The sequence below is a fragment of the Choloepus didactylus genome, chromosome 10, assembly GCF_015220235.1.
Source record: "Choloepus didactylus isolate mChoDid1 chromosome 10, mChoDid1.pri, whole genome shotgun sequence".
Classification (NCBI taxonomy): domain Eukaryota; kingdom Metazoa; phylum Chordata; class Mammalia; order Pilosa; family Megalonychidae; genus Choloepus; species Choloepus didactylus.
The window spans coordinates 89,644,934-89,669,186 of record NC_051316.1 but is presented as its reverse complement, the minus strand read 5'-3'; the positions used below and the strand labels follow the sequence as shown (position 1 = coordinate 89,669,186).

Below are 24,253 nucleotides of genomic sequence, written 5' to 3'. Positions count from 1 at the left end.
CACAGGGAATAAGATGAGTGCACTCCTTTTACATGAAAAACAAGTCTGCTTTTGAATATCTCGTGGAGGAAAGGACATCTAAAATAAAATCTGAAGCACAAAAATTAGTTAGCAAAGCTGGGGGCAGGGAGGAGGTAAGGAGGTGTGTTGTACATAGAAAGGAACACGTTACACAGGCCTGGAGAAAAGTGGAGTATGGAACATTCTAGCAACTGAAAACTTGGACAGGTTGTGGAGCGCTGGGACAGAGGAGAGGAGTGGCTTACAAGCCATGTCACTGTATGAAGCGCTGTTTGAATGCAAAGGATCATTTTCAACTGTCCACACTTATTTCACCTTTATACTGGAACAATTTTCCTGGTAGTATAATTCGTCTCTTTCTGCTTCCCTTAATTCTCATTCTGTTCCATAAATTATAGCCACATAGGTTTTATGATAGGGAATCTGGTAATTTCTGATACTCTTTCCTTTGGGCCTCACAGTTCTTACTATCACCTTTCTGAGAGGACTTGTCACTCAAAGTGTGGGCCTCCACACTTTCTGCAGGGGTTTGGTCTATTGTCAGAACCATAGTGGGCCGTGCCCATTACTTGTACCTGGACAGTAGTCACTTTATCAGCAAAGCCAATGGCTAGACTGCTATAAGTTCCCTAGATGCATCAGGTGGTCAGATGGAAAGAGCACTGGGTTTGAGCCCCAGCATTGTCCCCTGACTTTGATCCAGGTACTTAACCTCTCTGGTTCTCAATGTCTCCTCTGAAAAACAAGGGAGTTGGTCTGAGATCCCTTGTAGTTCTAAAAGTTGATGATACCCTGAATTGCTATAGACTACCATTAATCAGCAGATTAATAGATTATACCTAATTTGATATCCGTTTTCAAAGTAATGGTTGATTTGATTGTCCTCATTAGGGATTCTTGGCATTACAAATGGTGTGGTCAAAAAAGAAAACAAAAATCAGATAGTCATTAACTTCAAGAAAAAGAATAAACATAGGTCTAACTAGTGGAGACATCAATTTTCCAGCCCCCCACCAGCACACTATAATGTGTTAACAGAACTAAGCAGCAGTTAAACAAACTATCAGGTAGAAAACCAGAAATGCTGGTCCAGGCCCCACATGTTGAGTTATAAATGACTCCAGCTATATATCCACACATTCAGCCAGAGAAATTTCAAAAGGTATATAAGGACACGGGCTTCGCAGCCAGGCAGTCTGGGTCCTGGATCCCTGGCTTCTCTCTGGGTGATCTTTGGCTCTTTACAGAACCTGTTTAAACCTCAGTTTCCTCCTGGATAAAATGGAGATCATAATAATACACACTTCATCAGTCTGGTAAGAAGATGGAACCAGGCCATGCATGTGAAGCTATTACCCTCCAGCTACATAATCAGCCCTGCCTGCTTGCACTGCTCTTCTGCACTCCCCAGACCCTGGGCTTGTCCTCTTTTCTTGATGTACTTTAATGGCCCCCTTCATGGCTGGTGAATCCTACTAGATGATCAGCTCTGTGAAAGCAGGAATCATGTTATCTGGTTCATGCTGCATCCACAAGGCCTATAACATTACCCAACATATAGCAGGTGCTCAATAAATATTTGTTGAATAAAAAAATAAGCTTACAAATACCCACTCACCAAAAGCCACAAATCATAAATACCTGCCCTGGCTTTCTTGCAAATACAGCAGCAGTTTTTGTATCCAACATTGTAGAGAAATTCTTACCCAAGTGACTTTCAAGATAAATGGTACTTATTTCTTCAAGTGCCAAGACTGCTTTTATTTTAAGCTTTTTTGACAGACAGCTTTCTAAAATGAGCCATGTTTTTTTCTTTTTAATTTTTTTAAGCCAGTAGTAATGATAACTTTGTAAAATGGCTAGTGGTGATCAGTGGGGTGAAATTTACAGTTATAAAATACAGCAAAGCAAACTGGTCTTAAATGGCAGCTGAACTTAAAAGCTTGGTTCTTACCTATCCAACAACCTTGCTAGGGTCTAAAAAACAACAACAACAAAAAATAAACAAAAAAAAAACACCATGCAAGTGCCATTTTATGAGCTGGTAACACCTTCCTTGAAATCACATTTGTCATTACAAAAGAAAAAAGGTTGTTGGAAATTTGTTTTTCCTGACCCCCCTATTTATTTTTAAGGTGCCTTTAACGAAGCCCCCACCCAATATATCAGCATTGTAGTAGAGAGCAGCCAAGGCAGTACCCCACTGTTCTGGGTATGACTTCTTTCTCTGGATGGGGGAAGGTCCATCTGCACTCTAGTGCCGGGATTCCTCTAGGAATCCCAGCTGGCCATTTCAGCTGGCCTGGCCTGGCCTGGGACCTGATTCCCTCATCAGACTGGCAACCCAGAGGCCACATCCAAATCGGGGATGATTTATTTGGCTGCACTTTTATTTTTCCTTTTACAATTCCAAAAATAAATGACCAATACTTAAAATTCAGTACTTTTCACATAACTTGGACTTCCAGTTTCTCTTGAAACATCAGAAGATCTGGGGGCAGTAATAGTACCCCTCCTTCACAGACTATTGTGAGCATTAAATGAGTTCAACCATGTGAAGTGCTTGGCACAAGGTCCGGCAATGGTTAAGTGTGGCCATAATAATAATTGTAATTGTGCCCTGGCTACCCGACACCCACATATCCATGTGGTGACCACTAGCTGGAGCCAAGGAAGGGCAATGCCTTTGGACAAGACATGCACCTAAAGTCTGCCTATGTACCCCGTGGTCTTTTTTTTTGAATTTGAGCTAGCCTTTATTTATTTTTTTAAATTTTATTTTGAAATAAATTCAAACTGACAGGAACAATTGCAAAAACAATACAAATCCCACAGAACTCCAGCATACCCCTCCCCCCTCCCCCGATACCCTGATCCACCAACTTTAACATCCTGTCACACCACCATTTCTTTCTTTCCCTCCTTCCCACCCTCCCTGTTTCCCTCCCTATCTATCATCCATAATCTATTGCTTTGTCTTCTGAACATATGAGAGCAAGCTGCACACATCCTTGAAAAAACAATATAATTCTCATATACATTTCCCATGAACAAGAACATTCTTTTATGCAATCCCATTAAGCGCAGTAAGAAGTTCAAGAAATTCAACATTTATACAAAGCCTACATTCTATATTTCCCTTTTTTTTTTCTTATGTCCCAACTGTGTCCCTTTGAGCCTCCTCTCCTCCATCCAGGATCATCCTTGGCATTTAATTGTCATTATCTATTTAGACTTTTTTTTTTTCAATTGTGGAAACATATATACAGTCTAAGTCTTCCTATTCCAACCCCTCCCTAGCATTCCATTAGTGGAATTAATCACCTTTAGAATGTTGCAATGCCATCACCTTCCCACCATCCATTACTAGAAATTTCCCTTCACCCCAAACAGAAACCCTACACTCATTTCTTAACTCCCCATTGCCCCTTCCCCCACTTCTCATAACCCATACTCTACTTTTCATCTCTATGGTCATATTCTCTGATACTTTCTTTGTGTTGACCGTGGGGCTTAAATTTTACATCTTAAATCTATAACAATCTTGTTTTTCTTTGATACCAACTTAACTTCAATAGGACACCTAAACTATGTTCCTATATTCCTCCATTCCCCCACCTTTACGTAGTTCTTGTCAAAAATGACCTATTTTACATTGAGTCCCAAACCACTGATTTATCATTACAGTTTATGTATTTTAGATCCTGTAGGAAGTAAATAGTGGAGTTATAAATCAAAAATACAGTAGTATTGGTATTTATACTTACCATGTGATCTTTACTGGAAATCTTTATTTCTTCATGTGGTTTCAGTCAATTGTTTAGTGTCCCTTCCTTTCAGCCTGCACAATTCCCTTCAGCATTTCTTATAGGACTGATTTACTGGTGATGAAGTCCTTTAGCTTTTGATTATCTGGGAATGTTTTCATCTCCCCCTCATTTTTAATCTCCGGGTGTTTGTGAATTCTCCAATTCTCTGATGGTTATTGACTTCTATTTGTATTCCATTGTGGTCAGAGAATGTGCTTTGAATAAATTCAATTTTTTTTAAATTTATTGAGGCTTGTTTTATGTCCCAGCATACGGTCCATTCTGGAAAAAGATCTGTGATCACTAGAGAAGAATGTGTGTCCTGGTGATTTGGGATGTAATGTTCTATATATGTCTGTTAAATTTCTCTATATCTCTCTCTCCTTTCTTTGTTTCTCTGTCGGTAGGGCTCTCTTTAGAATCTGAAGTAGGGTGGGTCTTTTATTAGCAGAATCTCTCAGCATTTGTTTGTCTGTGAAAAATTTAAGCTCTCCCTCTGAAGGAGAGTTTTGCTGGATAAAGTATTCTTGGTTGGAAATTTTTCTCTCTCAGAATTTTAAATGTCATGCTACTGCCTTCTCGCCTCCATGGTGGCCGCTGAGTAGTCACAACTTAGTCTTATGTTCTTTCCTTTGTATGTGGTGAACTGCTTTTCTCTTGCTGCTTTCAGAACTTGCTCCTTCTCTTCAGTATTTGAGAGTCTGATCAGAATATGTCTTGGAGTGGGTTTATTTGGATTTATTCTATTTGGAGTTTGCTGGGCATTTACGCTTTGTGTATTTATATTGTGTAGAAGGTTTGGGAAGTTTTCCCCAACAATTTCTATGAATATTCTTTCTAGACCTTTACCCTTCTCTTCCCCTTCTGGGGCACCAATGAGTCTCAAATCTAGATGTTTTATTTTATCTATCATATCCTTGAGATCCATATCGATTTTTTCCCCCATCCTTTTTTTGTTCTTTCATTTTCCATTCTTTGATCCTTGAGGACGCTGAGTCATTGTTCAGCTTCCTCTAGTCTTGTACTATGAGTATCCAGAATCTTTTTAATTTGGTCAACAGTTTCTTTTATTTCCATAAGATCGTCTGTTTTTTTATTTACTCTTGCAAGTTCTTCTTTATGCTCTTCTAGGGTCTTCTTCATGTCCTTTATATCCCATGCCATGCTTTTCTTCATGTCCTTTATATCCTGTGCCATGCTCTCATTGTTTGTCTTTAGTTCTTTGATTAATTGCTCCAAGTATTGTGTCTCCTCTGATCTTATGATTTGGGTGTTTGGGTTTGGGTTCTCCATATCATCTGGTTTTATCATATGCTTTAAAATTTTCTGTTGTTTTTGGCCTCTTGGCATTTGCTTTACTTGATAGGGTTCTTTCAGAATATGAAAAACACCAATCTCTAATTTGTCAGATCTACAGCTCGGTGACGTACACTTTCTCTAACTAACCAGCAGATGGCATCTGCGAGTCACCCATTCCCCTCAAGTCAGTTCTCCCCAACTTTGTCTTTGTGGTGTGTGGGGGTATGATTCTTGTGGGGTTCAACTGTTGCACCAAGTTTGGGTGTGTTGTTGGTGCTGTCCGCCCTGAATGAGGGGCATGTGTCTGAGCGATTAGGGAGGCAGGGCAGCTTTAATAATCAAACCTCCTAGGTGTTCCTGGAGATTTAAGGCTGTTGCAAGAGTCTAAGCCTTCATTTCAGTCTTGCCACAGATTGTCTCTGCCGCTGACCCACAAGTCCTTGGTATTGGCGTAGGGTCCCTGGGATTTCCGAGCAGGTCCCCCTTTTCAGCTGTGCTCTTCCAGGACCTCTGCTGAGGGAAGGCTGTGCCACGTCACAAGTGCGTGCTGGCCCTCCAGGGAAGCCCTGGGCCGCTGGGCTGTGCACGGGCGTTCCCAGCCTGCTGTAAAGATGGCTGAATGGGGCGTGTTAATTTCCCCCTTTTCGCACAGCTCTGCCTTCCCAGCTCCAGGACAATTATCTGTCCTTAAGGCACACTGTCCATGGCTGACATTGTGGCGTGTGTGCGGTGCTGCGGGAAACACTCCCTGTCACACTGGGACCCTTGGTGCAGCTCTGGGCTGGGGGTCGGGCCCCGGGCAGGAGCGTCCCCCACCTGCTGGGGAGATGGCTGGAAGGGGTGCAGTTTCTTTCTCCTTTTGGCTCCCCTCTGCTCTCCTGGCTCCGAGACAATTAGCAGTGGGTGTGGGAAGGGCTATCTTCCATGCCAGATGTTGAGGCGCTGGCACAGCCCATTCCTGCCGTGCTTTACTGTGTGGTTCTCGCCTCTGTATCTATAGTCGCTCCCAGGTTTTTTTCTTTTTAAAAAGTACTAGTCCGTTTCTAAATGCCAACCCATGGTTTCCCCACACTGCAGTGTGGCCACCGGACTTTCAGCCGGCTCACTCACTCGTTTCAGAGCACAGACTCCCAGTTTCACCCAATGCACGGTCCCTGTGGATTTAGCAGACCTTGTCAGGAACTGGTGTTCTGGGTCACTTTCTGGCTTTTATCTAGTATTTTTCACAGAGGTGTTTTTTTTGCCCTGTCTCACCTAGCCGCCATCTTAGGTTCTCCTCCTGCCATGGTCTTTTATACCCAGCCTACTTCATTCAACATGCTATCTGCCTGGCCCTTGTAGGCTCTGGAATTAATGGCTTTACCTAAATGCTGACAAGAATCTGCCCCCAATCCTTCTGGTTCCCTGGATGCCTAGCCTGCTTTCCCAGTCTTTATTTGACTCCATCTTCCCTGAATTGGCAAACCTATGCTCATCTCCTCCTCCCTTCCTTAGCTAACCTCTGGACTTGACTCTTCTGGCTAAACTCAGGTTCTCTAAGCATCTGATGAGATAAACAAAAAAAGCCTGCTCCTCTTTTAGTGTACCCCACCATCCACTCAGATGCTGAAGTCAGAAACCTGGGCTCATTCTTATATCTTCCTTGTCCCAACTCCTCAAACGCAAGCATTTTCCAGGTTCCAAATTATTTATCTGGAATCTCTCTACTTCTTCCCATCTCCACCACCACTCCACAGGCTAAACTGCCTTATTTTCCTGTCTAGATGACCAGACAAATTCCAATTAGCTTTCTTATGTCCACTCTTGCTTTTTCCAGTTCTTCTCAACGTAGCAGAGTGAACATTCTGTGGCAAAGGGGCAAAGAAAAGAGTGTGGGCTCTGGAGTCCACAGCCTAGTTTTGAACTGTAGCTCCACCTCTTTTAGCAACATAACCTTGGGCAAGTTATCTTCCTTAGCTGCAGTTCTAGCATCTGGAAAATGGAGATAATAACAAGCAGTCCCTACTACATGGGATAATCATGAGGATTAAATAAAATACTGCTGTAGTGCACGCTGGTCAACAAAAATTAGCTGTTATTATTAAACTATAAATCTAACTCTGTCATTTCCCTGTTTTAAGTCCTGTTATAGCTTCCAAATGCACTTAAGATAAAATCCAAACTCATGAACATGGTATTCGAGACCCTGTAGGACCTGGCTCCTTCCTCCTCTCCTCTTACCCCTTGCTCTAGTCACATTGGTCTGAAAATGTTTCAGTTCCTCAAATGCTCCATCTCCTAGCTACCTCAGAGCCATTCCCGCTGCTTGGATCGCTCCTCTCCCACTCCCTCCCTTTCTCTTACTCCTCTTCTTGGCCTGGTTTAAATCTACTTGCTCAGGGAAGACATCTCAGACCTCCATGATAGGGTTAAGTCTCCTTGCTCAGCCTTTCATAGCACTCCTCATGACTGAACTTACAAAATTACTTTTTGCAAAGTTTGTTTAGTGTCAGTTTCCCTAACTTGCCTGTAAAAAGAGACCATGCCTGTCTAGTGACCAGCATAGAGAAGTTTCTTAATAAGTGTGTGCTGACTGAATTAATGACCCACCCTGTCCCTGAGTTTTCTAGGGAGACCGGGTCAGTTTAGGTCTGTAGGGTGAAGAAAAAGGCATTAAAAGGGCTGGAATCAGGAGAGTGGAGCTGAGGACTCTGGACTCTGATTAATTTCCAACGTGCCAGGGAATTTTGGACTTTCCCTGTATGGTAGAAACTTCACTCTGGTTCTCCTCTCCTTCCTGGACGTATGGGAAGACTTTCAAGCTACTCTCATAGTTATTTTGGGCCATGTGGCTAGTTCTAGCCAATGGACTAGGAGTGGAAGTGGCATGTGTTACTTCTATTTGGAGACGGTGAAGAGAAAATATGTACTCTCCGTGCTCTCTCTCTTACCCTGCTGGGGCTACCTTGGGAGGCCTATTCTGAGTATGTGCAGTCACACACTGGTGGAGCCTCTGTTAAACCTGGGTCCCTGGGTGAATATGCAGAGTACAGCCTACTGTCAACTCAAGATGGATGTGAAATGTGAGCAAGAAATAAACTTTTGTTGTGTTAAATTACTAAGACTTTGAAGTTTATGTTACTGCAGCATTACATCTCCTATTCAGACTAATATATCTTCCTTGGGTGTTTCCCATGGAGTTTGCTAGGGCTGTGATTCCTGTAAGTGGCAGCATATATGAATTTGGGCTGTGGCAGAGGAAATTTTCCTTTAGAATGGTGCTACTCAAAATGTGGCCCAGGGACCAGCAGCATTGGCATCAACTAAGAATTTGTTAGAAATTGGAGTTCTTGGGCCCCACTCTAGACCTAGAATCAGAATCTCTGGGTTGGGGCCCAGGAATTGTATTTTAAGAAGCTCCCTGTGCCAGTTTGGATATATTATGTCCCCCGAAAACTCATATTCTTTAATGCAATCTTGTGGGGGGCAGACTTATTAATCTTTTTGGTTTGGGTGTGACCTCTTGATTGAATGTTTCCATGGAGATTTGACCATACCCATTCAGGGTAGGGCTTGATTAGTTCACTGGAGTATTTAAGAGAGCTAAGAGAGACCCAGACACTTGTTGATGCGCTGAGATCCTAGCCCAGAGTTTGCTCTGGAGAAACTAAGAGAGGACAAAAAGCCCCAAGAGCAGCTGAGAGACTTTTGGAGAGATGCTTGGGAGCTGACGCTTAGAGATACTTTGGAGATGCTAGCCCAGAGTTTGCTCTGGAAAAGCTACAGAGAGACATGCCCAGAGACATTTTGGAGAATGCCATTTTGAAACACAACCTGGGAGCAAAGGAATAGCAGACACCAGCCACATGCCTTCCCAGCTGACAGAGGTGTTCTGGATGCCATCGGCCATTCTTCAGTGATGGTATCCTCTTGTTGATGCCTTAGCTTGGACACTTTTATGGCCTTAGGACTGTAAATTTGTAACCTAATACATCCCCTTTATAAAAGCCAATCCATTTCTGATATTTTGCATAACTTCAGCATTAGCCAACTGGAACACTCCCCACCTGTTTTTATGTAGACATTCTTACGTGCATAAGAAATGCAAATGTTAATGACTATAAAAATCATGTGGGGATCTTCTTTATAAGCAGATTCTGACTATGTAGGTCTGGGATGGAGACTGAGATTCTCCATTTCCCAAACTCCCAGGATGGCCATGCCTCTGATTACAGGATCACACTGAGTGGCAAGGCTGAGGAGGATTCCAGGGACTATAGGAAAAAAGGCCCAGAAAATGGCAAGCATTTGCTTCCTGGGGCACAAAACAAAGGAGTACAAATCAGAAAGACAGTTTATCTCAAGATATTTTCATGAATCAAAATTAATGTATCATCCAAATTTCGAGATGAAATATTTTTACAGTGGATGTAGGTGGAGTGGTAGGGTTCTCCTTATTTCTGAAAGGTGCTTTTTCGGGACCATAGGATTATTTTATTTATTTATTTTTGTTAAGTTATACTAACTACTATTAATGAGCACTTATTATGTATCAAGTCCTTATTTGCCCCTTCTCATTTAATCTTCACTAACTCTGTGAGATGGGTGCTATTTTTATTTCCATTTTATAGACGAGGAAATGGAGACTTAGAGAAGTAAGGAAAATGCCCAGCTAGTGAGGGGCAGTCAGTATTTGAAAGCAGACACTCAAAGCTTGAGCCTTTGCTGATCTCCCTCCTAACAGACTCTCCACCCATCTTTCCCTGGTTTGCAGAGGATGGTACCTGCCCTGGGTGACTCAGGCATCACTCTGCCCTCCATCTCTAGGGCACTGCGATTTCTTCAGTAAGCCAGAGTCCAGATACAAGTTGTAGTTTTAGAGATTTGCAAATGTGGCTGCTGTATAACAGGCTACTTCAGAGCTGAACATGCTGAATTAACTAAAAAATGTCATCCTCCAGATATGGCTGGAGTTGCACACCAAAGCTCTACTTCGGCATCTGGCTCATAAGGCAGGGCACCTAATTAGCTTTTCCATTACTGCTTGGCAATCTGGCCAAATTTAACCTCTTTTTCAAAAGCTTCAGTATAAAGCAGTCCCTTTAATTGCCAAATGGTGGCATTTTTTTCCCCCCAAGACCTGACACAATCATTTAATTTCTTCTATTCCCATCACCAATTACAGAAAGATTTTAATAGAAGGAAGCAAAGCTGGCTAATTTGCGATGTTTTCCCTATTTTCCTTTCCTCCCAAACTCCTGTACTGCTGGTTTTTAGATTCCCATGGTTGAACCTAAAAGTGCCAGGTAAGATAATGGTTAAGTGTTGGAGAAAATAATTTACAATAATCTTCCTTTTTGTCAAAGCATTCCACCTCCAGCTTCAATATTTTTTTGCTTTATACTTTTCAACAACAGAAGTTTTTTTGCTCAGCATCCAAGATGTAAACAAAAAACAGGCCTGGGGCAAAAAAAAAAAAAAAAAAAAAAAAAAAGTTTGCTATTAACTAATTTAAATCGACTGTGTGCCAGCAGAGGTTCAGGTGCCATTATAATGTAAAGCTAATGAGATTCCACTGGGAGATAAAAGCCGCCCTCCCTCACAGGGGAAGCAGAAGAAGGGCACTAATGCTCCCACAGAAAGGGAGGGGATTCATCCCACTAGTGAAGGCTGGTTTGAAAAAAATGCTTGTAAAAAGATCAAAGTAGATTACAAACTCAAGGAAAGGGAGGGAGAAGCCATGAAATAACAATAGACCAGTGAGATAGGGAACAGCAGCAAAGAGGAGCAGAGAGGGAAATAACTGTGGATGCAACCAGCAAGGGTGGGGAAAACAGGGAGAACAGAAGGAAAGAACCATCCTAAAAAGAGAAGTGACTGTATGAAGGGACTCCGTCACATCTGGGCACAGAAAAGCTGCAAATGCGCCAGTTTAGTTTGGGGTGTGTTTCCACCGGTCTCACGGCTGGACCATAGGTGATTTATTTTGAGTAGGGACTGACATCTCCATCACCCCATTCAAAAGATCCATTTTGCTTTATTAACCTCACTTTCAGTTTTCTCTTACTCCACCAACAAGGCCTTGCTAACATTCTCTATCCCTCAGCTCAAAGAGTCTTAGAGCGAGGTTTTCGGCAACCCCAAACCGATGTGAGGACTACAGTTCAGGGAGGGAGAAAAGGAATCTTTCAAGAGACCTTGAAACAGCTGTCACTCAACACACTGGAGAAGAAGAAAAGAAGCCAGTCAAAACAAGTCTCCTCAAAGTTCCTCTGCCATATTGTGTGCAAGAAGCTTCTGACAATCTTAACTCCCAGAATCTGAGAGCTGGTGGGTACTTCAGAGATCACGAGCCATTTTAGCTGAACCAAAAGCAGAACTGTTTTCAATAACGGCAACAAAGTCAGCAATGAGCACTTAACCCTGTGCAAGGACTGGTGTACACACAACAACCAGGCTAAGAGTGCAGAGCTGGTTACAAACACAGCCTGGTGAGGAGCACAGGCTTTGGAGCCAGCCTGCATGGGTTTGAAGGCCGTCTGTCACTTATAAGCTGTGTGACCTTGGGCAAGGATCAATGCAAGTAAAACACCTGAACAGTGTCTGAAAAACAGCAAGCACCCACTATAAGTTAGCCATCATTATTTTTCTCTGAGTTAATCTCTACAACAACCTATGATGGAGGCACTATTCTTATTCCCGTTTACAAGTCAGGAAACTAAGTCAAAGGGAAGTTAAGCAACTTGCCCAAACCAAGTAGCTATTAAGTAACAGAGCAGGGGTCTGCCTTGTACAATGATTGGGAAATAGGGCAAATAAAAGCAACCAGTTTATAATTGAGACTGTGCATATATTAATCAAGGGGAATCAAAAGTGCAGAACCAAAAAAAAGGGGAGGGGGCAGCAAAGGTATGGGGGAAATCCTATTGCTACAATAATAAATTTAGCATATACAGCCCAAACTCTTTTTCCACATTTTATGGTAGCCAGACAGAGCTATGTTCTTTAGGATTAAAAGGGAAACAAAGGCAGAGTGGTGACATGCAGAGAGATCACTGAGACATAGGGAGGGAAAAAAACTATCATACTCCAGCAGTTTCTTCTTTAAAAAAGCAAGGGTCCATTGAACTCCTTGAAGGGAGAAAGTTAAGAGGATAACAATGGCAGTCCCCAGCCCAGGACAAGAATACGACACAAAAATCCATGATCCTTACAAAGCAAGATTTTTGTCCTTTGTTTCAGAGGTGACCAGGCACTTTCTTCCCTACTCTTTTAATCAGAATTTTCTGAATACATTCAAGTTGGGGTATTTGAGTTGATTAAAATGAAAACTTAGAATTTCTGCCAGGGGGTCTTAAACAGGGGTATTTAGATTTCTTGGTGGTCCACGGATTGCCTTCAAGGGATTCCTGAACATCCTAAGGTTGTAGGCATCATTCCTGCTCATGTGCATCCTTCTGGTGGAGACCTTTCAGTGCAGCACAGAGGTGAGGGGCACTGACTCCAGAGGCAGGCTGCCAGGGACTGTCCTTGGGCTTCTGAGAAGGTAGGCCTAGGCTGGGGGCCAGGACCTGTATTGATAAAAAGCTCCCCAAGGTGACTCTGATGTGCAGCCGTGTTAGGAACCACTGAACAGAAAACCTCACTGCAGGACTACTACCTGCTTCACACCACCAGGGGGCAGGGCTGTAGATGATCAGTGCTGGGGCATGAACTTGAGCCCCAGCAATTACCTGATGCTCTTCCCTAAGGTAATGGACTAATGACAGAGAGGTACATTATGTGAGAGTACACAGTCCATGAAGCCCAAAACCTCTCCTGCTAAGCTAGGACTATTAAAATTATGCCCTGCAAATTTAATAAATAGGAAACGTTAAGTACGCAAGTGTTTAGAAGTTGCTTATTAAAAGAGAAGCCTTGTTCTGGCTTCCCTCTGGGCAATACCTGCTTCCACACAACACGAAGAAAAGACTCTCTTAGACCTGCATTTAAGTCATCAAAATGGCAGCACAATGGGATATATAGAAGGGAACCCAAATAGTTAGGAGACAGAGGTTTGTTCAATCCTGGATGTCATTTATTATCTGGGTGCCTTGGCCACTCCCCCACTGGCCCTTGGTAAGAGAGCATGGAGGATCAGCACAGGATGATCCCTCCAGTCCCTTCCAGGTCCTAGATATTAAGTGGATGTCGTAGGGTCTAAATTGCCCCAGTACTTACCAGTAACACCAGCCCACTCAGCCCACAGACCATATCCTGAAGGTAAACCTATGAACAAGCTCCATCTTCATCTCTATTCATTTGCACTAGAGGGGTGAAATTAAAGCCTTTTGTTCTTTTAAAAAGGACAAGCCAATCCCAGCAGGCAGTAGGGGGTACCAGGTTCCCGACCCACTCCAGGAATTCACCTGCTGCTCTGACAACATCCTTATGTATTCCTCAGTTTCTGGGCCATCTGGCTTCCTTTGCTAGGGAGAGTTAAAAAGAGTTTACAGAATTGGGCTCAGAACCAGAGAGACCATCAGTACAGCACTGTTCTTTATGTTGGAAATCTGTGCTACCTTTCCTCATCCCAACAAAACTTTGAAGCATAGGCTAACAGGCAGCAAAGCCAAACATTTGCTATTCGGTTATACCTCATGCTGTCTCCTCACCGAAATATATTAAAATTTACTTTCATTGGGTGGATGCAATTCGATGTTGTACAAGGAAATGAGCCAAGAGTTTGGGTGTCTATTAAGAGTTTTGTCAAGGACAGAACCTCCCTTAAGGAGAAGGACACTAGGAGTTTCTTGGAAGGAGAAAATTCTTTGTGGACCCTGCAGTCAAGATGTGAACCTAGCGTACTGAATGTTTAAAGAGATAGCAATCTCTGCCAGTAACATTGCTCTGAGGAGGTACACTGGTTTTATGAAGAATATTTAAAACAGGCCCAGAAGTACTCATTTCATGAAAAAAGGAGTCTTCATTATTCCAAAATTGGAATGTAGCCTTGAAAGTGATCTGGGGGCTGGGGGAGACAGGGTTCAGCAGGGAGACAAACTCTAGATTGGAGATAAGAGTATAGAAAAGGGGAAGCAGGGGATTTATTTTTTATTATGCAGCTTTAGTTTCTAATCTGTATCCTGGAATTGTGTGCCACAGGTTAAGCAGATCTAGAGCCCAGTAGGAAGCAATGAAGTCCTTGGGGACTAGGGGTTACTTAGATAAGATCAATATTTCTTTCTCTATTTGATGAAGGAGCCATTTGCATGGGCTGCAAAAGACTCAAGACTGTCCACCAGAGCCAGGATATGCTGCTCTGAGATGGAGCCAGAGGCAGGGCTATCTGTGTGATGGAACTGGAGAGGTGAAGAGAGCCACAGCAGCTCCATCTGGCCTGAAATCCCTGGTCATACTGTTGAGATCAAGCTCTGGGTCTAAAAAAGGATGAGACCACGTATATAAAGTACTTAATATAGCCTCTGGTACATATGGGGGCCTCAATAAGTGAATCTTGTTTGGTTTGGGGGGTTCAACCCACTCTCTGAAAGTCCTGGCTAAGGTGTTATTGACACTAGGGAGGGAAACCCCCCAAATCCCTAAACTCAGTGCAGATTAGCTGTAGAGGGCCTCCAGATGCAGATAAACTTTCCTAGGTCACTCCGCAGCCACCTACAGGATCCTTTCAAATGCATTAGCATAGCATATGAGACCTTGAGGATCTGGGTCCCAGCCTTGTCTGTCTCCCTTCAACCCCTGCTTTACGTTCTAGCAATACTGGTCTGCTTTAAGAATTCCTCCTCCCAAATAAGCTTTTCTGATTCTGAGACTTTGCTCAAGTGGTTCCCACTGCCGAGAGTGCTCTTCCCCTGCCTAGGCCCTTTTCACCCCCCAGGACTCAGCTCAGGGGTCTCCCTTCTCCCACCTGTCACCAGGGCTGGGTGGAAGGCCCCTTGCTTGTCCTCCCAATAGCACTCTCCGGATACCGCAGTCCCTGCACTTGCCATGATCTGTGACCAGATGCCCCCTTCCCCTCTAGGTTGTGTGCTCCTGGAGGATGTGGGCCACACCTGACTCACTTCTGTACTTTCTGGGCCAACCACAGGGCCTCTAAGGAGAGAAGAGTGCCGAAAACTGTGGCTCTGTGGTGATGGTGGTACAACATTGTGACTGTAATTAATTCTTCTGAAATGTACACTTAAAAATGATTAAGATGGGAAATTTTGTGTTACGTATATATGTTGCCACAAAAAAAAAAAAAAAAAAAAGTTTGTTAAAATCTGAAAAAAAAAATGTGGCTCTGCACTGGACCCCATCTACCCAGTAGAACCCTGAGTGAATGAGAAAAAAAGTAGGTAGAGTTGTTTGTTTATTTTGGCGCAGTGATGGAAGGGGAGCAGGGTGAAAGGAGGGTAGTGGGTGGGAAAAGCTGAGGCAATTGGGCACTGCTGAGGAGGAGAGGGTTTGGTAAGAAGTGAAACCCCAGGGTAGATATGTAGATATGAGGGAATTCTCCGGGGTTGTGGAGGGTATGAGCCGTGGAAGGTAGGCCAGACTAGTCTTATGATTCTGCCAAAGGCCTTGTGCAGAGCTGAGAGGAGATGCACACAAAAGGTCCTTGACATTTCTCAGGATTAAGGAATGAACGCTCTTCATTTAGATGAACAACAACAACAAAAGTTCAATGCTTTCCAGATGGTAAACTGCCATATTCTGTTGCTGGCTGCCAAGAAAGTCCAAGCCCAAAGATACCTGAATTGTTCCTCACTCACTTGATGTGATGTTATTTTCTGCAGGAGCAGTCTGGCAGTTAGAGAAACAGATCCAAAGACATCTGCGCTGCTAAGAAAATATGGACAATCCCACCTTCTTTATCAAAATTGAGGCAACAGACCTGGGTTCTCTTCTGCCCAGTCACTGCTCTGCCTGAGGAAATGAGAAATCAGGGGGGAACATGTTTACCTGAGGTGACTTCCGGAGATCACCAGAGGTGCCACTAGCCTTCTTGGGACATGAGGGACTGTTCTGGGTCTTGGAACTGTGATTCTACCAGCATTTCAGGGCTGTCCAAAGGACATTGCTATGTGGTTGTAATCATGGGTGCCTTACTCCTTCTTTAGGTAAATTTTTTTTTGACCAGGAGAGGAAATAATATGCTTGGAGAAAAGGGAAGACACATGATGCAGCTGGGGGACATGTATAAACAAACAGATAGCATAGGAGCACTCTTGAGGGATACATGGCCTCTAAAGGACATGGAACAACCAATGCTCAGGAGAAAACAGACCAGCAAGGTCTGACACACACACACAGAGGGAAAAACTAGATCTCCTGCCTAGCAACCTTAGAGGAGCCCTTCTAAAAGGTGATTTCTTCCTTCTTAAAACTTGCCCCTCTATTGGCTTCCATGACATTCTGTTCTCCTGTACTTCTTTCACCTCTCTCAGAGAGTCTGAGGCTCCAAAGAATTCAAACTTCCTGATACATAATTAAGAGTCTCTTGAAGATACATGACTACCAGTCATGAGAGAAAACAGGGTTGAGCACAGGACAAGAATGGCAAATATTGTGTTGCCCCTCTCCTCTGCCCCAATGCAATACGGATATCAATCATGTAGCCAGATGTTCCTTTCCACTGAATCCTCGGAGTCTTCCTCAACACCAACTCTAGGGAGCTACCACCAACAGCCTGGAGTTGGCAGGAAGAAAAGCAAAGGGCAAAAGACAGAGCCTTTAAAAAAGACAGGAGATGGGAAGAGGATGCGCAGACAGGAGGAGAGCAGAAGGAAAAGGAGACAGTGTTAGATAAGATGGTCAGGAGGCTCTTAAGTACCTTTAAGAGGGTACTCTGAGAAGAGTAGTGGGGCAGCCTGCAGTGGACTGAGAAGCTCTGGAGAGGTGAGAAATAAAAGCAGGTGATTCTTTTGAGAAAACTGATAGGGATAGAAGGAAAAAAAAGAAATGGTAACTGGAGTAAAAGAACTCATTTGTGAAATGCTGGGAACATGCATGGAAAAGGAAGAAACGATCTTGCAAGTGAGAGAGAGGATTCCTTAGTCAGAAGAATGTAACATGCATTACTACTAAGGAAGATAGTATGCATCCTTCTCTGAATGGGTAGGATGACAGAAAGGGTGCATAAACAGAAAAATTTTTGCACATGAATAATAAAGTAAAAGCTGGGATATCCAAAGAGGGAGATGATGGAAGGAAGCTTTGGAAGCTGAAAGAGAACAGAAAATACTAGCAAGTGCAAATACTTATATAACCTCATACTTTGTACAATGAACTCATTTAACCCCCACACCAATTCTATGAGGTAGGTACTTTTATCTCCATTTTAGAGATGAAGAAACTGAGGTACGTTTGGCAACTTGCCCAAGATCACAGAGGGAGTAAGTGGTGGATGGAGCTGGGATGTGATGGCAGAATGGCTCTTAACACTATGTTAATTGCCTATCTCTTCAATAATCACTGTGGGGACTGTGATGGGAGGTCAACCAGGGCTGAAGAGAGAAATTAATGAACATGAATTCATGGTAGAGCAGACCAGCATGGTTCTGGGTAGTTCTCTTGCACTGCTGGGAGGTGCGTGTGCATCCACATGTACATAGACTGTTAGGTTAACCAGGACTGAGGTTTAGGGAAAGATAAGGTGGACGGTCTTCCCAGAAGCAGTTGTTGGGTTCTGATCTGGAGTTTACCGAGTCCTGTGCAACCCTTCAGGAAGAAATAAGCTATAGAAATGAAAAATGACTACTCTGTGACTCCTCTAATGGCAGAAAACCACAAACCACTTCCAAGGCATTTCATTATGCCTTAAGAAAGTGAGCATGATGGGCCAGGCATTCCTGGTTCCATTTTACTCATAAAACTGGGCATATGTGAGTATACCTTAATAAGGCTCTTGGTCATTACCACACTCAATAGTGGTTAACGGAACCTTGGAAAGGGAAGGTATTAGAGTATCATAAGAGGAAAATAAATGCTCAGATCTATTCTGGGTTTAGATGCTTGTGAATATTCAAACATGCCCATTAAGAGAAAAGGTGGTGATAAAAGGCTTTTCAGCTGTTGGGTGAGTGTAATGATCCCAACTCCTTGTCATTCTCAGCTCCCAGGGCCCCCTGGGCTGATGCATAACAATGTCCACTCCTATTTCCCTTCTGCTTATCCAGCCTGGTCAATAGAGTCCAGCTGTCAGCTTAGAAAAGGGCTGCCCTTTGGGATGACCCTGGAATTGTCTATCACCAATCCTTCCCTAAAGCTCGTCAACAGCCCAATATTTGGCTCATGCATGCATTCATACTGCACTTTCATTTGTTCACAGTATCCTGAAAGGAATATATTTTCATATTTTAAACTAACCACTTGCCCTTGTGCTGGTGAAAGTTGTTCCCAGGGCTTAATCCATTCCTGTGGATTAAGGAACAGAATACACAGAAACAAAATGCAAATGCCACCATATTCAGTCAATAAAACATAAATTCTCCTTGTTGGAAAATGTTAACCAGCATTTAAGAAAAATGGGCACTGTCAGAGCAACCTGATTTGGAAAAAGCAGAGGTTCTTCTATGACATGAAAGAAATTGTCTTTTGGAGGCTGCTCCTTCACTGCTGAAACCTTTTCTAGATGTGGGGAGCCTCTACTGACAGCCTCACCTAAGTAGGACACTGAACAGAGGAAAGAATTGAGATTTGGCATGGGGTCTTAAAACTTTCCCCACAACTTACACAGCCTCTTACAACTCTTTATCTGTGGCTTTTGAAGAGGATTTTTGAAAGGAAGTGCACATGAAGTTGATAGGAAGAAATTTTAGATATTACAGAGCATGAGATTTAAAACAATTTAAGGTTAATATACGGAGCCTCTTTAGTGATGTGAAATGCTACAGCAGGTGCATTTGCTCAAGTAACATATGTGGCATGATCTTATTCTGAAAGAGGATGATAGTTCCTGTCTTCTCCAAACTATCCTCATGTTGGGACCATTCTCTTTCCTGGGACCTGGAATTAGCAACAGGTTAGGCCTGTCAAGTACTATTTGTATAGTAATTCTGTTAAGTACTAAATGAATCCACTAACTGAATACCTATCATGTACCAAAGTTTCAGAGAATTTAGTCTTCTAGGTGCTTTTGAAAAGCACCAGGTGGTCACTCAGTAAACATACCTGGATAAAGTCTGTCCCCAGATGGGGCCCAGTCTTTGTATCAAGTTATAAATGACTGAATGAATAAATTAATGAATACAGGAATGAAAAAGCAGTGGCAAACTGCCCAAAACACTGTTCACTACTGGATAATCGACATTTCTACAGTTAAGTTCTAATGGTGCAGGGCTGAAAGAGTTGAACTTTCCTTTGTTGCTTATAGAATAATGATTGTTGGTAGACTAAGAGTTCTGTGCTTTACCTCTGAGTGAAAAATCTGCGAAGCATATGCTGGTCCCTGTGATACTGTCTCTCAATTGTCTTTCTGCCTACCTGGGGTATACACACACTCCACCTCTTTCTTCAGCCTCCCTGCCAAGATTTAATGCAGTAAGTAGCTGCAGATTCGCTCTTACTCTTCCTAAGTTAGTGGATGAAAATGCACACTGAGTTGAAATGAGGGGGTTAAAGAGCAAAACAGTGACTGCTCCTGCAGAGTTTAAATGTCAGAAAAATATGAACACACTTGAAACCTTTCCTGGCTCTTTGTGATTCTGCCCTTTCAGACGGTCCTCCCTTATTTCTAAGTTCCATTCTCTGAATCTACTCTGCTGGAAACTTGCTGGCTATAAAAAGCTTCATCGCCCTAGGATGAAGCGCAAGGAGCCTCCAGGGGACCACAGTAAAGGATGGGAACCTGTTAGCAGCCATGGACTCACAGCAAGCTGCCCCCAGCCCTCGGTTGCTTCCCCACACTTGGGTAAGGGGTTTAATGAGGAAGCGGGAAAAGGGCTTGCTGACAGAGTCAACGTTTGCAGACAAAAGGAAGGCCAAATTTAGCTTCATGTGGCAGGATTTGCTATAGGACCTCAGGTGATCTGTTTTTAACCCAGGGAGTCAGGCACTGGCCCGAGGAGAATTTGACAGTGTGTGCATCCTTTCTCTTAGCTCCTGATATCATTTTCCAGAAATAAAAAAGCAATTGTAAGCTTAGCTTAGCTCTGCAAAACAGTCCCCTCTTCGCTACCTCCTCCCTTTGTTACATTGAGGGGAAAGACTTCAAGAGCTCCCCACCTTCCTAGCAGGCCTTCTTTTTGCTGTGGTTGCTGCTGTTACTTTTGGACAGGAAAACACATACAGTACATAGTAACTGCAAGCACATAAAGAATGTCAAAGAAAAGTCCTAGGAGAACGCAGAGAGAGAATTCCTCCAATGATATTAATGCAGGCAGATGCTGGTAGCCAAGTACTCCCAGCTCAGAGGTAGGGTCCAATTACAGTATGTACCATCCTTGATTAGGGTAACTATTTCTGGGTGAAACATTCTCTCATATTGAAGACAAAGGAACTCCTTTTCCACATCATTATAATCTCCCAATGCATTTTATACTATTGTTTTGGGTTGAGCTTCTCCGGATAATGCTGGTAACTAACCCTACTACTGACCAATATGCTTAACTACCATCTAAGCAAGCAGATAGGCATCAGGGAACATTTAAAACTGTACTCTAAAACAGTATCTTTCTGGGAAGTGCTATATAAGCAACTTCAATCAGGACATCCAAAATTTAAGTGGGTGGACAGGAAGAAAATAGAATTCTGAGAAATAGCTGTTACTAAAAAGCAGAGTTTAGAAATGTTGCTACCTCATTCTTCTCTTTTGGCATTTTGAGTTTGAAATGCTAAATATCATACCACAAATTGCACCAGGCCTTCAGAATCTGCAACGGACAAAGGGTCCCAGCTCAGCCTTTGGTGCACACTCTGGCTGCAGAATGGGAATGTCTGCCCTCTGACCACCAACACCGACTGAGATTAATACAGTGAAAATAAGCACATTATAGTCATTCCTCCTCATATTCTGTACTACGTAGGCCTCAGCATCTCTACCAACACCTTTTGCAAATACAAGGATATGAAAACAGACTTTTCCACAAAATCTCAAACCCTGTCCAAGTGACAATGGTGAAAGTTTTATTGATAAAGGATTAAGCTTAGTTCTGTAGTACACTATTTTTTCATATATTCCCTAATTTGACGGCAAAAAGAAAAATGTTTTGGTAGAGAAGAGAGAGGGTTCTTTATTCCACTAATTCTTACCTGCCTCTGAAAAAAGAAAAGGACTTCAATGTTATCTGCCTTTAGTTCTAATTTGAAAGACACTCTAACCTGTCCCTAAACTGCTGTTCTTTATTCAAGTACAGGTCAATACCAGAGGTCAAGTCCATTTAGTTAAAAATAGGTAAAGGTAGGGATGATAAAGCAATCTCAAAAAAGGTTCTACACAAATACAGACAATATGCCACTCAACAGTTGAGGTAAAATTTCTCATTCTTTCGAGTTCATCAATTTATGTTTTTTGAGTTACTGCTTCAAATATATTATGTAAACCACAAAGAAGGAATTGGCAGGTGCTCCTAAATCTCTCTAACAAGACTAATATCAAATTTTAAACATTGCTTCACATTTGCAGTTTTAAGCAAATACAAAGAGTGCTTGGCAGGTTATTTTTAGGGGGATAAAAAAATATATAGCACTGTTTCTCCAAATCTATGCTTCACCAACTCTGTGTTTCACACATTTTACAACTTCCTAATAAACTTTCCACTTGCATTAAAAAATAGTTAATACTACACAGAGTTATTTATATATGCAAAGGCAAGCATGTGCAAGCCCCTCCCTAATAAAGGTTATCTGAATGGAAATTGGACCATTGTTAAAATACCAGGTCCTGGGTCTGCAGTGCTCACTGCCCTCATGAAGTCCATCACCTGCCTTTTGTGGAGCCAGGAAAATGTCCACTGAATAGCACAGAGGACATTAAGATAAGAACTGGTTAAAAAACAGCTGCCAGCAACTGTTTTAATGTTCCTCACTATTAAAGCAAATGATGAGATAAGATACAGATAAGGAGAGGTGTTCTTTCTCCTTAGAATGCTTTTCAAGCAGCTGCTTCAGGAAAAAATTATAAGAACAGCCAGTATGGAAAAAGTTAGCATTTAAGACCAAGACTTTATGCATGCTAAAAAAGTAAATACTTCTGGTATGGTCACTTAGATAAGAATGCTAAGATTAAAAATGTAGTTTCCTGCACTAAAACCTATACGTGACTACATACTTCTTTCCTCTTCTAGAGGCGGGGAGGGAGGCTATTTTCTCCATTATATTTCTAGGTAGCTCAGCTGGGTAAAGAAGTGTTAGAAGAGGCAAGACCATGATTTTCTTTTTTAAATAAACTTTTTATTTTGGAATAGTTTTAGATTTATAGAAAAGTTGCAAAGATAGTACAGAAAGTTCTGTAGATTCCACTTCCAGTTTTGCCTGCTGCTAACATCTTACATTACCATGGCATATTTGTCACAACTAAGAAACGAATATACTCATTACTATAACTAAACCCCAGATTATATTTTGATTTCACCAGTTTTTCCATTAGTATCCTCTTCCTGTTTCAAGAGCCAATCCAGGGCGGCATAATGCATTCAGTTGTCATTACATCCATGAATTTTAAACACTTATTTAGGCTCCCTAAATTTGTGGTTTTTAGCCTCATACTATTTGCCCTAACCCTAGGTATCTGTTCTCTGCTTAACCTTATCACTGTAAAGGAGTTCAAGATAGAAAGTAAACTGATGTAAATTAAATGCCATTAGAGAAAGGGCCAGTATAGTATGCCCCCTTGATACAAAAGTTCACTGCTTAATGGGTATGGGTTTCCTTTTTTTTTTTTTTTTTTTTTTTTTTTTTTTAATCCATACAATCAACTATTTATTATTCAGCCATAGAAAGGAATGAAGGACTGATACATGCTACAACATGGGTGAACATTGAAAGCATTATACAAAGTTGAAGAAATCAGTGACAAAGACCATATACTGCATTATTCTGTTTACATGACATGTCCAGCCCAGGCAAATCTATAGACACAGAAAGCAGATTAGTGATTGTTGTAGGGCTGAGGTGTTTGGGGGAAAATGGCGAGTGACTTCTAGTGGATATGGGGTTTCTTTTGAGGGCAATGAACTATTCTAAAATTGATTGTGGTGATGGTTGCACAATTCTGCAAATACACTAAAAATCACTGTATTATGCACTTTAAATGGGTGACATCATATGTTATGTGAAATATATCTCAATAAAGCTGTTACAAAGTAAACTCAGAGATTAAAGGGCTCTTCTCTGTTTAAATGCAATGTCATACACACTGGGAAGTGGAGCATTTGCTTCTTTTCTGAACTTGAAAACTTTGAGCCTTCTGAAAACCAAGATTTCAAATGAATGGGGAAAGGGCATATCTGGAGCTACCAGCAAATAAAGAAAATGCCCAATATAAAGCTTAGATTAGAAGTGCAATATGTATTACTAATTTTTAAAATACCATCAAATGACGAACAACAAAGTTAATGCAATTAAACCAACTATATATAAACCATTCTGTTATATAGTTCTATTATTTTACAGAATAAAATAGAATTTATAGTACAAAAAGCATTCTATTTTATACTTCTCCCATAAAAGTAATTTAAAATTTATCACAAAAGTCAGTAGAAAACCATGATTTGCATGACATTTAGTGATTCCAGCTCTGTGATTGCCTTAACCAATTGCTCCTAATCTGCTCATCAGAAATGGATGCAATTTTGATATATACTTTGCTTTAGCCAGGGGAAGGAAGACATTCCCACACAATAATCATATCCTTATAGAAATCAAAAACGTATGTTCCAACCATGGTGGTCTTGCAAATATAAACTCATAAAGGGTTTCTTGATTCATTGTCATCATTCATTTTGGTCGCTGGAATAACCAAAGTTCTACCAGGCTATACAATAACTGATAGCTTTTTCATAGAAGGATATTTTACAAAGTATTGAAATGTAGCCTATTTCTACCTGATAAATGCCTGGACCTGTAAACTTTGAACCCTCATTGGCCTTTGTTGCTTGTGACCTTGTTTAAATGATTAATGTTCTTTTTTTTTTTTTTTTTTTTTTTTTTTTTTAAATCATCAT

General features: G+C 41.9%; 1 protein-coding gene across 1 annotated transcript in view; it reads right to left on the bottom strand.

The window, feature by feature from the left end:
- MED27 (mediator complex subunit 27) overlaps positions 1–24,253 on the bottom strand; it is a 296,509-nt gene that overhangs the window by 2,579 nt on the left and 269,677 nt on the right. The gene's annotated exons all lie outside the window — the stretch shown is intronic.